Source organism: Triticum aestivum, chromosome 3B (assembly GCF_018294505.1).
Source record: "Triticum aestivum cultivar Chinese Spring chromosome 3B, IWGSC CS RefSeq v2.1, whole genome shotgun sequence".
NCBI classification, from domain to species: Eukaryota; Viridiplantae; Streptophyta; class Magnoliopsida; order Poales; family Poaceae; genus Triticum; species Triticum aestivum.
This window is the reverse complement of record NC_057801.1, coordinates 88,126,244-88,143,297: the sequence shown is the minus strand read 5'-3', so window position 1 is coordinate 88,143,297 and position 17,054 is coordinate 88,126,244. Positions and strand designations below refer to the sequence as shown.

Below are 17,054 nucleotides of genomic sequence, written 5' to 3'. Positions count from 1 at the left end.
CAAGTTCCTCTTCTGTGCTTTGATCTCATGTGTTTCATTTATTGTGGGGATACGTCAATATCAAGAGGTTGTGTTTTTACTCATTGAATGGAGAAGGCAGGCTCGCAGTCAGCGGCATTGGCTGGGAGGCTATGAACACTTTGTAAGATTGGCATGTCTGGCGGCAAGGGTATCGTCGAAGCGGAGTACGCGTAGGCTGGGCAGTGCTGCAGTTGATATATATGCACACATTTTCTGGTTGGAGACGAAGCAAACAGGGGCGGCTGCCCTCGGCGTAGCGCACAATCTGGACCATGCGGCGAGATCTGGACTTCCTTTTTGTGTATTTGCGTGCATGGAGATGTATACTTCGTTTTTTAGGAAGCCTACTGCCTTGCGCTTTTTTGGAGATAAGCAAGGCATGCTAGCTTTAAAGAAAAGAGATAATTAAGGATTGTTTTCTTTTCTGTTTTTTGCATTCACCCAGATGTAACCAATGTGGAAAAGAATTTGTCTATTGTATGATCACCAATCTCGTTTTCTAGGGGAAAATCTGAAACGTTCTCAAATTAAAAATAACTTGCAGATTTTTTTGGCGCATAGTTTTATTTCAATTTGAGATATAATTACTTGGGCCCATCAAATGAATGGTTATACATTTACGTTTTTGTCTCATTAACACATGATGAGCCGTGCATGACTTTACATGGAATGAAGCGTACATGATATGGACTCTTTATTTAATCAAAACTGTTATAAATCGATCGCACTAAATGAATGGTTTATATTTTTTAGTGTTTTTCTATGGTCTAATCTAGCCCATAATAACTCTTCCCACCAGATGAACGACTCCTAGTTTGTCTATCACATTATTAAATTGAATGAATCTTAGCTACCATTATTAGTATCACATTATTACTTGATCAAACTATCTGGACACAGTCATCACCTAATTCATCTTCAAGCCAGCCATTGTTGATGTTTGTGCTATATGCGACAGAACTATCATTACTAAATTGTTACAGGCATGCATCGTCTATGAAAAAAGCAAAGGATGTCAAGTAAGGACATCCAGATGCATACACACGTACCTGTACCATATATAAAATTATGTTGAGAAACTAAAAGATAATGGGTACACATTTGCTGTATGTTGATACATGATGCATGATGCGGAATTCATGAGATCGGCAAGAAAACCAAGAACGCTCTCGCCGGTGAGTCTTGATTGCACAACATCGATCGTGATCAAGAATAAGTAAATGTTATATAGGAGGCAGATAGAACTTCCTTATATTTATATATACCAAGTCTGTATGCAGTACGTGATGATATGTTGTATATAGATCCAGGTTTTCCTCGATGCCCTTCCAAAAATGAATAACTGAAAAAGACAGCTTTACGAACGTGCAGCATCAATCAACATAATTTTCCCTACAAAAGCAATCGAAGACAAACTTCAGATATAGCAAGAAAATAGTTTGCAGGATTGAGACTATAAAGGAACACTGTTGATCAAATAATTTATTACTCATAAAAATCATTATATTTGTGTTGGAAAAGGTACAGGGGTGTACCACATAACAGACATATGAAAGTGATGCTTATGTTGTGGGAAAGGTCCCATCGTTCCAAGGTTAAGAGGGAGATGTTGAATTCCATGGTCTTGAAAAGATAGACATTTAGTAAAATTGGAACATATGACATGCATATGATACCATATAACAATAGTGAGACATGACCCCCAATTGAAATGTTAAAAGACTATTAAAAAAGATGCACCGATTGTGGTCGAGAAATGAAAAATAGTAACATGTTACACGATGGATGCTTTTTTACCTCAAACATATGTAGTTATGAGATTTACCCTAGAATCAGACGTTTGATACAGAAAAGAGACCAACTTTTGGTTTCGCGTACAACAAAAGTTCCATCCACTAAACTCTAAGGATTCTCACATCTTTACACCAGAAATACCTGTACCATGGGCAAAGCAAGTGGGTGCGCTCGCCGCGCCGCATGCAGGGCTGAACTACGATGCATTCACACTGAATGAGCTGTGGCATGCGTGGGGGCTGCTTGAGTCCGTTGAGCCGTGCTGGTGGAGATCACGGAGAGGTGGAGGGCGCCGCTGTTGATGGCCGATTGATGACGTAGTCGTCGAGATAAACGGTGACTTCAGCCCTTGGATCACCTCGAACTGACGATGAATATGATGCAACACTCGTAAAACCCCTGTCATGACGGTGCCCTCCTTTCTTGTCGAGCATGCTATAGCAGCCTCCCGCCACATCTGCCATTACTGAAACGTGCGGCGAGGACGAAAGGGGCAAGAAAAACCCTAGCCATCTGGACTCGGTCAACTTCACGTGAAGATGGAAAAAGGGAAGATTTGAGGTGCATCTCAATAGCGACGCAGTTTTCTAGTTTTTTATTTTTTTTTGACAGTATGGCAGTTTTCTTGTTGAGAATGCGTGGGAGTTTTTTGTTGTGATCCATAACCAAGTCACACAGGGATCCTCCATGATTTAATGTATAAGCACAACCAAGATGCAAGATTAGTACAAAGAACAAATAGAAGAAAATAGGTGAAAGAACATCTCTACACACCATTAAGATTAGCGTACATTATTACCACCATACCTAGAATTGGTACACTCAAGAGAAGAAAAATTTAAAACCGAATGTGTAGGTCGTCATTAAATGCAAGTGAAACAGAATAGAGCATAATGACCTTGGCCTATGGTGTTATAAAGAGACACAAAAAAGTTTAATCTTTATCCTATCACCTTGCATTCAGTCATAATCCAAGGCTAGAAGCATGTTTGATCCGTGCCAGAATAATACCTAATTAGCAAATACTTAAAACAAAAAAATCGAGCTAATTTCTGCAAATTTGAGAACAAAACCGATGGACCAATTCAGGGCAGAATAGAAAAAAATATCACCATTGACGATTGCTTACCTAGTACAATGGTAATCAGAACCTGCTCCATGTCATGTTGCATGCTGCTCGGTGCTTCTATGGTCAGATGTGAGTACATGGCTGCGATCATCGATCCGCAACCCGCTGAAGCTGAAACTTTATGGTGATCGACATGGCCGGAGGCAATGTTTCATGAAGGACTATTGATGGTGCTAACCTTCTAGTGAATTGGAAAGTTAATTAGGCCGAGGATATCCTAATTGCTTTGTCATGGTGACTGAAAGAAAGAAAAGGAACGGGTGTATGAATGTTTAGTTACCTATAATTGCTCCATGGAGTTTTACGGGGAAAACCATTATTCTGGCACCTTGGCCATGGTACACGAAGACAGCGACGTGTGTTGCCCGGTGACCTGATTTCCTAGACATGCATATGTTGATGAAGGATTAGGAGAGGAGTTAGTAATTTGTAACCGAGACAATGAGCTGGAAGACTTCTAAAGCTTTGCTCCGGCCAATCTGTTTCAGGCATGAGGAGAGACAATTAGGTTGTGTGAAGTCTTACGTTCTCCAAGTCGACCACATATTTTCATGATACATAGATAATTCATGTCTTAACATTAAGAATGCACTGTATATTAAACTGCACATGCACGCAGTCAGAGCTCAGTATATTGCCACTGTTGCAGGATGAAATAGCAATGTTCATGTTTATTTATTATGTTATAATATTCTGGGCCTAGTGCACGCACACTTTGCACATTGTTTTTGACACCATCGTGATTAGAAGGAGAATATAGAATCATTCGGAGACGTAAAGATTAGATAGAAAATAGATTCAAATGTATGTTATTCATACCTTAACGGAGAGACCTGTTGTGCGCTGGCATGCCTCATTCACAGGCGATGAGAACATCAGAGGTTGATAGTAGGACTCCGCGCCACCCATGATCTGATCTGGTGTACGCAACCCATCCAGTCAGGTGGTTGATCAATTTTCAAATGAAATCTTCTCTAACCTGGTGTAGGCAATGATCTCAATTGATAAGTGAAGGAAATTTCAGCAGTGATCCCCAACGGAAAATCTGCTCAATTATGCACATGCAATCCTGCTAGTTGTGCTCTTTTCTGGGCTCTGTATCACATGACCTGGAAATAATGGACACCATGAACATGCAGTCGGTGGCTTATGAGATATCTCGCTACCACCTGCAGCTAGGCGTCCCATGGAAGAACTAACCCTTTTTCATTTAAGTCACGGTCAAAACAGTCCTCGTACCAAAGCAATCGTACATGTTAGATACCGAAGGAAGAGATTATAATATTCTGATAGTTTCATGCATATAACTTGAGAAGTGATAGATTATGCAAAGAAGAGCGATCTTAGAAAGAAACCCTAAAATAGGGACCAAATCATGAACTATTTAGGAATAACGGGAGAAACAGAAATCAGATCCAAGTATATAAGAGAAGAAGTAATTGATCTAGATTCTACTTGCTCTTGTCAGTTCCCTCTCCACATGATGCAAGAAGAAACAGACTATAAGATCAAACCTGTGGGTCGTTCGTCTCTAGGCAATTGGTGCCGGATCCTTCCTTTCCTATCTCGAGTTACTGGCATGGAGGAGTGCTGGTAGAAGCCGTCGTGCTGTGGGCTGACATGTACAGGCAAGGGAAAGCTATGGACGATGAAGAGATCCCATCATATCGTAGACGGGGCGTTCGCCGCCGGGAAGGGCTCGTTTCTGAGATCAGGATCTTTTTCCCTTTTTCTATAAGGAAGGAGAGCCGTAAAAACATGAACCAATTTGTAACATGGTCACGTAAAAAGAAACATTGTAACGTGGCCTTTTTATGGAACTTTGTAACATGATTTTTTTTTCACGTTTTATTACGTAGGTTAATCTACACCGTAATAATTTGGTCCCACCGCAGATGAACGGCTCCTAATTTCTAATTAATATGATAATTACTTGGGAGTTTGTAATTAGTATAGGTATAGATCGTCAGCGTCAGTCTTCTTCTTGAGATTCATTTATTCTCTATGGCTTGCCGATCATCGGGCAAGTCAACCAAAGTCCACACTTTGTTCTCATACATGGATCCCATCTCAGATTTCATGGCCTCATGCCATTTCGCAGAATCTGGGCTCATCATCGCTTCCTCATAGTTCATAGGTTCGTCATGGTCTAGTAACATGACTTCCAGAACAGGACTACCGTACCACTCTGGTGTGGACCGTACTCTGATTATATCTACTGTACCCAAACTTTAAAAAATGACAACTTACGTTTCTTGCCAAACCACAATTCATATGGTGTCGTCTCAACGCATTTAGATGGTGCCCTATTTAACATGAATGCAGCCGTCTATAAAGCATAACCCCAAAACGACAGTGGTAAATCGGTAAGAGACATCATAGATCGCACCATATCTAATAAAGTACAGTTACGACGTTCGGACACACCATTACCGTGTGGTGTTCCAGGTGGCGTAAGTTGCGAAACTATTCCACATTGTTTCAAATGAAGACCAAACTCATAACTCAAATATTCACCTGCACGATCAGGTCGTAGAAACTTTATTTTCTTGTTATGATGATTTTCCACTTCATTCTGAAATTCTTTAAAATTTTCAAATGTTTCAGACTTATGTTTCATTAAGTAGATATATCCATATCTGCTTCAATCATATGTGAAGGTCAGAAAATAACGATACCCGCCGCGAGCCTCAACACTCATCGGACCGCATACATTAGTATGTATTATTTCCAATAAATCAGTGGCTCGCTCCATTGTTCCGGAGAACGGAGTCTTAATCATCTTGCCCATGAGGCATGGTTTGCAAGTATCAAGTGATTCATAATCAAGTGATTCCAAAAGCCCATCCACATGGAGTTTCTTCATGCGCTTTACACGAATATGACCTAAATGGCAATGCCACAAATAAGTTGTATTATCATTATTAATTTTGCATCTTTTGGCTTCAATATTATGAATATGTGTATCACTACGATCGAGATTCAACAAAAATAGACCACTCATCAAGGGTGCATGACCATAAAAGATATTACTCACATAAATAGAACAACCGTTATTCTCTGATTTAAATGAATAACTGTCTCGCATCAAACAAGATCCAGATATAATGTTCATGCTCAACGCTGGCACCAAATAACAATTATTCAGGTCTAAAACTAATCCCGAAGGTAGATGTAGAGGTAGCATGCCGACGACGATCACATCGACCTTGGAGCCATTTCCGATGCGCATCGTCACCTCGTCCTTAGCCAATCTTCATTTAATCTGTAGCCGTTGTTTCAAGTTGCAAATATGAGCAATAGAACCAGTATCAAATACCCAAGCGCTACTACGAGCACTAGTAAGGTACACATCAATAATATGTATATCAGATATACCTTTCACTTTGCCATCCTTCTTATCCGCCAAATACTTGGGGCAGTTCTGCTTTCAGTGACCAGTCCCTTTGAAGTAGAAAAACTCTGCTTCAGGCTTAGGTCCAGACTTGGGCTTCTTCCCGAGAACAGCAACTTGCTTGTTATTCTCTTGAAGTTCCCCTTCTTTCCTTTACCCTTTTTCTTGCAACTAGTGGTCTTGTTAACCATCAACACTTGATGCTCCTTCTTGATTTCTACCTCTACAGCCTTTAGCATCGCGAAGAGCTCAGGAATAGTATTTTACATTCCTAGCATATTATAGTTCATCACAAAGCCTTTATAGCTTGGTGGAAGTGATTGAAGAACTCTGTCAATGACACTGTCATCAGGAAGATTGACTTCCAGTTGAGTCAAGTGGTTGTGGTACCCAGACATTCTGAGTATGTGTTCACTGGCAGAGCTATTCTCCTCCATCTTGCAGCTATATAACTTGTTGAAGAATTCATATCTCTCAACTCGGGCATTTGCTTAAAATATTAACTTCAACTCCTGGAACATCTCATATGCTACATGATGTTCAAAACGTATTTGAAGTCCTTATTCTAAGCCGTAAAGCATGGAACACTAAACTATCGAGTAGTCACCAGCTTTGCTCTGCCAGACGTTCATAATGTCCGGAATTGCTCCTGCAACGGGTCTTGCACCTAGCGGTGCTTCCAGGACGTAATTCTTCTGTGCAGCAATGAGGATATTCCTCAAGTTACGGACCCAGTCCGTGTAGTTGCTACCATCATCTTTCAACTTAGCTTTCTCTAGGAATGCATTAAAATTCAAGGGAACGGTAACACAGGCCATTGATCTTCAACTACATAGATATGCAAAAACTATCAGGACTAAGTTCATGATAAATTAAAGTTCAATTAATCATATTACTTAAGAACTCCCACTTAGATAGACATCCCTCTAGTCATCTAAATGATCACGTGATCCATATCAACTAAACCATGTCCAATCATCACGTGAGATGGAGTAGTTTTCAATGGTGAACATCTCTATGTTGATCATATCTACTATATGATTCACGTTCGACCTTTCGGTCTCAGTGTTCCGAGGCCATATCTGCATATGCTAGGCTCGTCAAGTTTAACCCGAGTATTCTGCATGTGCAAAACTGGCTTGCACCCGTTGTATGCGAATGTAGAGCTTATCACACCCGATCATTACATGGTGTCTCGGCACGACGAACTATAGCAACGGTGCATACTCAGGGAGAACACTTATACCTTGAATTTTTTAGTGCGAGATCATCTTTAATGCTACCACCGTACTAAGCAAAATAAGATGCATAAACGATAAACATCACATGCAATCAAAATATGTGACATGATATGGACATCATCATCTTTTGCCTTTGATCTCCATCTCCAAAGCACCATCATGATCTCCATCGTCACCGGCTCGACACCTTGATCTCCATCGTAGCGTTGTTGTCGTCTCGCCAACTATTGCTTCTGCGACTATCGCTACCGCTTAGTGATAAAGTAAAGCGATTACATGGCGATTGCATTTCATACAATAAAGCGACAACCATAAGGCTCCTGCCAGTTGCCGATAACTTTTACAAAACATGATCATCTCATACAAAAATTTATATCTCATCATGTCTTGACAATATCACATCAAAACATGCCTGATACGTCTCCAACGTATCTATAATTTATGAAGTATTCATGCTAATATACTATCATTCTTGGATGTTTTACAATCATTTTATAGCAACTTTATATCATTTTTTGGGAGTAACTATTGACCCAGTGCCCAATGCTAGTTGCTGTTTTTTTGCTTGTTTTTTATATCGCAGGAAATCAATATCAAACGGAGTCCAAACACTGCGAAACTTTTTGTGGATTTTTTATGGACCAGAAGACATCCAAAGGGCCAGAGCAACACCTTGGGGTGCCCTGAGGGGGGCACAACCCAGCAGGGCGCACCTCGGGGCCCAGGCGCGCCCATGTGGGTTGTGCCCACCTCGGTGGCCTCCCGCACCCCTTCTTCGCCCTATAAATTCCCAAATATTCCAAAAATCCTCAGGGTGAACCTAGATCAGAAGTTCCACCGCTGCAAGGCTCTGTAGCCACCGAAAACCAATCTAGACCCCATTTTGGCACACTGCCGGAGGGGGGAATCATCTCCGATGGCCATCTTCATCATCCCGGCGGCCACCACGATGAGGAGCGAGTAGTCCACCCTCAGGGATGAGGATTTGTACCAGTAGCTATGTGTTTAGTCTCTCTCCCTCTCGTGTTCTTGAGATGTCACGATCTTGATGTACCGCGGGCTTTGTTAATATAGTTGGATCATATAGTGTTTTCCCCTCTCTATCTTGTTGTGATGAATTGAGTTTCTACCTTTGAGATTTCGTTGTTATTGGATTGAATACTTTTATGGATTTGAGAACACTTCATATATGTCTTGCAATTGAATACTCGTGGTGACAATGGGTTATCGTATTGATTCACTTGATATATGTTTTGGCACTCGACTTGTGGATTCCCGAGGTGACATTGGGGTAATCTATGCTTAGGGGTTGATGCACGTTCTTGTCTTTGTTTCTCCAGTAGAAATCTTGGGGTACTCTTGGAAGTTCTTTGTGTTGAGTATTATGGATCTGAAATTATTTGGTGTTATTTTAGTACAAACTCTAGGATAGATCGGAGGAAAAGAATAGCTTTGTGTTACTTTAGCACGAACTCTTGAATAGATCGAACAAAAAGAATAGCTTTGAGGTAGTTTCATACCCTACGAACAATTTCGTCTTATGTTCTCCACCAGATAGGAACTTTGGAGTGATTCTTCATTGCACTTTGAGGGATGGTTATATGATCCCATTATATTATCATCGTTGAGAGATTGCACTAGCGAAAGTATGGAACCTAGGCCTCATTTTCAAGCATTGCAATATCGTTTTTTTGCCCGTTTACTATTTGCTACCTTGTTGTTTTTATTTATTCAGATTATAAAAATATATTTCTACCATCCATATTACACTTTTATCACCATCTCTTCGCCGAACTAGTGCACCTATACAATTTGCCATTGTATTGGGTGTGTTGGGGACACAAGAGATTTCTTGTATTTGGTTGCAGGGTCGTTTGAGAGAGAACATCTTTATCCTACACCTCTCACGGATTCATAAACCTTAGGTCATCCACTTGAGGAAAAATTGCTACTATCGTACAAAACTCTGCGCTTGGAGGCCCAACACGTGTCTACAAGAATAAAGTTGTGTACTAGACATCAAGCTCTTTTCTGGCACCGTTGCCGGGGAGGTGAGTGCATGAAAGTATGTCTTCAGATTTTGCAATCGAATCTTTTAGTTTCTTGTTTTATCACTAGTTTGGTTTATAAATAGAAAACTACAAAAAAATTGGAATTGAGATTGCATCATATTATTGATCATCTTTATAATATCTTTCTTGAAAATGATGGTTCAGAAAATTGTGCTCAATTGTTAGAAGAAGAAGTCAATAAAATGTTTGGCACAAAATATTTGAATGAGCATGATTGCAATGTTGTTAGTATGAATTCTTTGAATATACATGATGCTAATGATATGCAAAGCCATAAGCTTGGGGATGCTATATTTGATGAATATGATATTTTTAGTCCCCCAAGTTTTGATGAGAAAATTTATTATGATGATTGCACGCCTCCTATTTATGATTATTATATTGATGAAAGTGGATTTGGAGAGGTCGTGACTTTATTTAATGATGAATCCACTATTTTGGAGGAGGTTGCAATTGATTATGACAACAAAGTTGCTATCTATGATGATTATGGTGATGACATGTGAGGGAGTCCTGGACTGTGGGGTCCTTTGGGAGCCGGCCTATGTGACATGGGCCGGACTGATGGGCCATGAAGATACGAGATAGAAGGCCTTCTCTCATGTCCGGATGGGACTCTCCTTTGCGTGGATGGCAAGCTTGGCGTCCAGATGTATAGTTTCCTTCCTCTGTAAACCGACTTTGCACAACCCTAGTCCCCCCCGGTGCCTATATAAACCGGATGGCGTAGTCCGTAGAGACAATCACAATCATACAGGCTAGACATCTAGGGTTTGGCCATTACGATCTCGAGGTAGATCAACTCTTGTAACCCCTATACTCATCAAAGTCAATCAAGCAGGAAGTCGGGTATTACCTCCATTAAGAGGGCCCGAACCTGGGTAAACATCGTGTCCCCTGCCTCCTGTTACCTTTGATCCTTAGATGCACAGTTCGGGACCCCCTACCTGAGATCTGCCTGTTTTGACACTGACATTGGTGCTTTCATTGAGAGTTCCACTGTGCCTCGCTAGAAGGCTCGATGGCTCCATCGATCACCTACAACAATACCGCCTGGAGGGAGACTTTTCTCCCCCGGCAATTTTTCGTATTCGGCGGCTTCCCACTGCGCGCCAACTCGATTGGCCATCTGGAGCAGATCGACAGCTATGCCCCTATTCATCAGATCAGTTTTGGAAATCTGAATTATGTCGCTGACATCTGAGGAGACATTATCTTCCAAGGGTTCGCGGCCCCAATCACCGCTTAGGCCTTAGATCCGAAGCGCACCACCAGGTCCGAAGACGGGAGTTTAAAGCCCGCCGGTCTCTCTACAGCTATAGAGCCTAACACGGGAGAACCGGAGGGGATTGCATCACCGGCAGGCCTGGAGTCACGCCAGGCTCCCTCTATCCTCATGGAGCCAGACACGCCTCCGGACACCAACTCCGAACTCTCGAGATCCGCATCATGTGAGCTTGGCCAGGGATCTTCTGTCCCACCCTACTCCGCGGACTCTCGCTTCCCTATCCAAACCTCACTCTTAAACGAGGCTCTGGACTTAATGCGATCTCTCGCCATTGCAGAGGAATCGCCGCCAAACTATGGCCAACCCACACTAGGGGCTGAGAGCGGGGAATTTTACGTCCCACCCACCACCCACTTCATAGCCATCGCCGAGGACTTAACCAACATGCTCGATTAAGCTTCCGAAGACATCGACGGCATGGACGACAATGTTGGAGAAGAGCAAAGCCAAAACCCAACATTTACCAGACGCTGGATGGCCACTTCCACATATGACGTGTACATGGTGGACACACCCAAAGAGGATGACGGCGATAGTGGGAAGGATCCAGTCGAGGATAAACCTCCCGTGGCACCACCAAAGCATCGATGTCAGCGGCGCCGCTCGAAATCGCGTCGCGAAAAAGACAGCAATACCGACACCGGAGACAACAATACTCCGGATAAAGCCGGAGAACAAGAAGCCCCTAACGAACCAACATCCGAGCATGATGATTGGGAGGATGGGTAAGTCAACTCCGATGATCCTATCGGGAACAAGGTCTCGGAGGATAGTAACTAACCAATCTTCGAAGAGGACGAGAGCCTCGATGGCGAATATTTCATCGTGCCAGAGGAACCCCTCGAACAAGAGTGCTTCAAGCGCTGGCTAATAGCCACTGCAAGAAGCTTGAAAAAGAAGCAGCAATAGCTTCAAGCTGATTAGCATCTGCTCAATGACACATGGACTAATGTCCTGGCAGCCGAGGAATACGGCCTCGACCGCCCAACTAAAAGTTACCCGAAGCGCAAGCTGCTGCCCCAATTCGACGATGAGGCCCCAGAGCCTATACCGCCAATGCATAACGCTGCTGACAGACCTGAACGACCACCACGTGGCCGGGACAAAGCGGCAACTCAAGCCAAACACCAGCCTGCACCACCCCGCCATAAAGGCAGAGAGACAACGGCTGCAGGATACACTTATGGCCTACGACAAGACCTGGATAATAGAGCCGGTCAGACCAGATCAATATATGGATCGAGGGTGCATGCCCCAATGCGAGGAGACGACCATTAGACCTAGCGCGACAAGCACATCTTCAACCGGGCCGAAAACCACATACGTACTCCATCCGAACTGAGTCGTGATGTTGCCCGATATAGAGGTGCAGCACACCCCCTATGCTTTACCGATGAGGTAATGGAGCACCAGTTCCTAGAAGGGTTTAAACCCGTGAACATTGAATCATACGATGGAACAACGGATCCCGCATTATGGATTGAAGACTTTCTTGTCCACATCCACATGGCTTGCAGTGATGGTTTACACGCCATCAAATACCTCCCCCTAAAACTTAAGGGACCAGCTCGGCACTGGTTAAATAGCCTCCCAGAAAATTCTATTGGAAGCTGGGAAGACCTGGAGGATGCCTTTAGAGACAACTTCCAAGGCACTTATATCTGGCCTCCGGACGCCGATGACCTCAATCACATAGTCCAGCAGCCTGGAGAGTCAGCTAGAAAATTCTGGACCCAATTCCTAATTAAAAAAGAACCAAATTGTTGATTGTCTGGATGCCGAGGCTCTAGTAACCTTTAAACACAACATTCACGACGAATGGCTCACCCTACACCTCGGCCAAGAAAAGCTAAAGTCCATGACATCCCTTACATCAATCATGACACACTTCTGCACAGGCGAAGATAGCTGGCTAGCCCGTAGCAGCAACAGTACCAGCGACCCTGGCACTTCTAAAGCTAGAAACAACAACGGCAGGCCCCGACGCTACAAAAACAAACGTCGGAGCAACACTGACAATGCCGAAGACACGACGGTCAATGCCGGATTCAGTGGCTCCAAACCCGGTCAGCGGAATAAGACATTCAAAAGAAACAAAGACAGTTCATCTAGCCTGGACCGAATACTCGATTGACCTTGCCAGATTCACGGCACCCCTAACAAGCCTGCCAACCATACCAACAGAAGTTGTTGGGTCTTTAAACCGGCCGGTAAATTAAACATCGAGCACACGGGGAAAGGGTCGCCCAGCGAGGATGATGACGAGGAGCCTCGCACACCGAACACAGTGGGACAGAAGAAATTTTGCCCTAAGGTCAAAACAGTGAACATGATATACGTTACTCACATCCCCAAGAGGGAGCTGATGTCTACTACACAACCTTCTTCTTGTAGACGTTGTTGGGCCTCCAAGTGCAGAGGTTTGTAGGATAGTAGCAAATTTCCCTCAAGTGGATGACCTAATGTTTATCAACCCGTGGGAGGCGTAGGATGAAGATGGCCTCTCTCAAACAACACTGCAACCAAATAACAAAGAGTCTCTTGTGTCCCCAACACACCCAATACAATGGTAAATTGTATAGGTGCACTAGTTCGGCGAAGAGATGGTGATACAAGTGCAATATGGATGGTAGATATAGGTATTTGTAATCTGAAATTACAAAAACAGCAAGGTAGCAATTGGTAAAAGTGAGCAAAAGCGGTATTGCAATGCTTCGAAACAAGGCCTAGGGTTCATACTTTCACTAGTGCAAGTTCTCTCAAGAATAATAACATAACTAGATTGTATAACTATCCCTCAACATGCAACAAAGAGTCACTCCAAAGTCACTAATAGCGGAGAACAAAGAAAGTGATTATTGTAGGGTACGAAACCACCTCAAAGTTATTCTTTCCGATCAATCCATTGGGCTATTCCTATAAGTGTCACAAACAGCCCTAGAGTTCGTAGTAAAATAACACCTTAAGACACACATTAACCAAAACCCTAATGTCACCTAGATACTCCAATGTCACCTCAAGTATCCGCGGGTATGATTATACGATACGCATCACACAATCTTAGATTCATCTTCAAACCAACACAAAGAACTTCAAAGAGTGCCCCAAAGTTTCTGCCAGAAAGTCAAGACGAAAACGTGTGCCAACCCCCATGCATAGATTCACAAGGTCACGGAATCCGCAAGTTGATCACCAAAACATACATCAAGTGAATCAATAGAATACCCCATTGTCACCACGGGTATCCCATGCAAGACATACATCAAGTGTTATCAAATCCTTAAAGACTCAATCCGATAAAATAAATTCAAAGGGAAAACTCAAAGCATTACAAGATAATAGAGGGGGAGAAACATCATAAGATCTAACTATAATAGCAAAGCTCGCGATACATCAAGATCGTGCCATATCAAGAACACGAGAGAGAGAGAGAGAGAGAGAGAGAGATCAAACACATAGCTACTGGTACATACCCTCAACCCCGAGGGTGAACTACTCCCTCCTCGTCATGGAGAGCGCTAGGATGATGAAGATGGCCACTGGTGAATGATTCCCCCTTCGGCATGGTGCCGGAACGGGCTCGCGAGAGGTTTTTGGTGGCTACAAAGGATTGTGGCGGCGGAACTCCCGATCTAGGTTATTTTCTCGAGGTTTGGGGATTTGTGGGAGAGTTTGGCATCGAGAACAAGTTAGGGGGCCCCACGGAGAGTCCACGAGGCACAGGGGTGCGCCCCCGGGGGGTGGGCGCGCCCTCCACCCTCGTGGGGCCCACGGGCCTCCCCTCCGGTAACTCTTCATTCCAGTATTTTTTATATTTTCGAGAAAAAAATCTCCGTTGATTTTCAACGCATTCCGAGAACTTTTATTGTTGCACAAAAACAACACCACGGTAGTTCTGCTGAAAACAGTGTTAGTCCGGGCTAGTTCATACCAAAATCATGTAGAAATATTACAAACATGGCATGAATACATAAAAAATTATAGATACATTGGAGACGTATCAACATCCCCAAGCTTAATTCCTGCTTGTCCTCGAGTAGGTAAATGATAAAAATAGAATTTTGTGGAATGCTACTTAACATATTTATCAATGTAATCTTCTCTATTGTGGCAAGAATATTCAGATCCATAAGATTCAAAACAAAAGTTTAATATTGACATAAAAATAATAACACTTCAAGCATACTAATAAATCAATCATGTCTTTCAAAATAACATGGCCAAAGAAAGCTATCCCTACAAAATCATATAGTCTGGCTATGCTCCATCTTCATCACACAAAATATTTAATCATGTACAACCCCAATGACAAGACAAGCAATTGTTTCATACTTTTGATGTTATCAAACTTTTTCAACTTTCACGCAATACATGTGCATGAGCCATGGACATAGCACTATAGGTGGAATAGAATGGTGGTTGTGGAGAAGACAAAAAGGGGAAGATAGTCTCACATCAACTAGGCGTATCAACGGGCTATGGAGATACCCAGCAATAGATATCAATGTGAGTGAGTAGGGATTGCCATGCAATGGATGCACTAGAGCTATAAGTATATGAAAGCTCAACAAGAGACCGAGTGGGTGTGCATCCAACTTGCTTGCTCACGAAGACATAGGTCATTTTGAGTAAGCCCATCATTGGAATATACAAGCCAAGTTCTATAATGAAAAATTCCCACTAGTATATGAAAGTGACAACATAGGAGACTCTCAATCATGGAGATCATGGTGCTACTTTGAAGCACAAGTGTGGTAAAAGGATAGTAGCATTGCCCCTTCTCTCTTTTTCTCTCATTTTTTTATTTGGGCCTTCTCTCTTGTTTAGCCTCTTTTGCTTTTTTTTCCTTTTTTGTCTGGAGTCTCATCCAGACTTGTGGGGGAATCATAGTCTCCATCATCCTTTCCTCACTGGGACAATGCTCTAATAATGATGATCATCAAACTTTTATTTACTTACAACTCAAGAATTACAACCCGATATTTAGAACAAAATATGACTCTATATGAATGCCTCCGGCGGTGTACCGGGATGTGTAATGAATCAAGAGTGACATGTATGAAAGAATTATGAAAGGTGGCTTTGCCACAAATACAATGTCAACTACATGATCATGCAAAGCAATATGACAATGATGAAGCGTGTCACAATAAACGGAACGGTGGAAAGTTGCATGGCAATATATCTTGGGATGCCTATGGAAATGCCATAATAGGTAGGTATGGTGGCTGTTTTGAGGAAGGTATATGGTGGGTGTATGGTACCGGCGAAAGTTGCGCAGTACTAGAGAGGCTAGCAATGGTGGAAGGGTGAGAGTGTGTATAATCCATGGACTCAACATTAGTCATAAAGAAATCACATACTTATTGCAAAAATCTACTAGTTATCGAAACGAAGTACTACGAGCATGCTCCTAGGGGGATAGATTGGTAGGAAAAGACCATCACTCGTCCCTGACCGCCACTCATGAGGAAGACAATCAATAAATAAATCATGCTCCAACTTCATCACATAACGGTTCACCATACGTGCATGCTACGGGAATCACAAACTTTAATAGAAGTATCTCTCAAATTCACAACTACTCACTAGCATGACTCTAATATCAACATCTTCATATCTCAAAACAATCATAAGGAATCACACTTCTCATAGTATTCAATGCACTTTACATGAAAGTTTTTATTATATCCCTCTTGGATGCCCATCATATTAGGACTAAATTCATAACCTAAGAAAATTACCATGCTGTTTAGGACTCTCAAAATAATTTAAGTGAAGCATGAGAGTTCATCTATTTCTTCAAAATAAAACAACCGTCGTGCTCTAAAAAGATATAAGTTAAGCATGAGAGCAAACGACAAACTGCTTCGAAAGATATAAGTGAAGATCGATGAGTAGTCAAATAATTATTTAACTATGTGAAGACTCTCTAACATTTAAGAATTTCAGATCTTCGTATTTTACTCAAACAGCAAGCAAAACCTAATAAAATAAAATGACGCTCCAAGCAAAACACATATCATGTGGTGAATAAAAATATAGCTCCAAGTAAAGTTACCGATGAACGAAGACGAAAGAGGGGATGCCATCCGGGGCATCCCCAAGCTTAGGC

At 42.3% G+C, this 17,054-nt stretch overlaps 1 long non-coding RNA gene across 1 annotated transcript; it reads right to left on the bottom strand.

The window, feature by feature from the left end:
- Positions 1-1,080: 1,080 nt before the first annotated feature.
- Positions 1,081-4,696, bottom strand: LOC123064918 (uncharacterized). The gene is made up of 5 exons (XR_006430845.1): positions 4,459-4,696; positions 3,764-4,053; positions 3,225-3,325; positions 2,945-3,125; positions 1,081-1,413 (listed from the first exon to the last, which is right to left on the bottom strand). It is a non-coding gene; the product is annotated as an uncharacterized lncRNA (long non-coding RNA).
- Between the last annotated feature and the right edge of the window lie 12,358 nt (positions 4,697-17,054).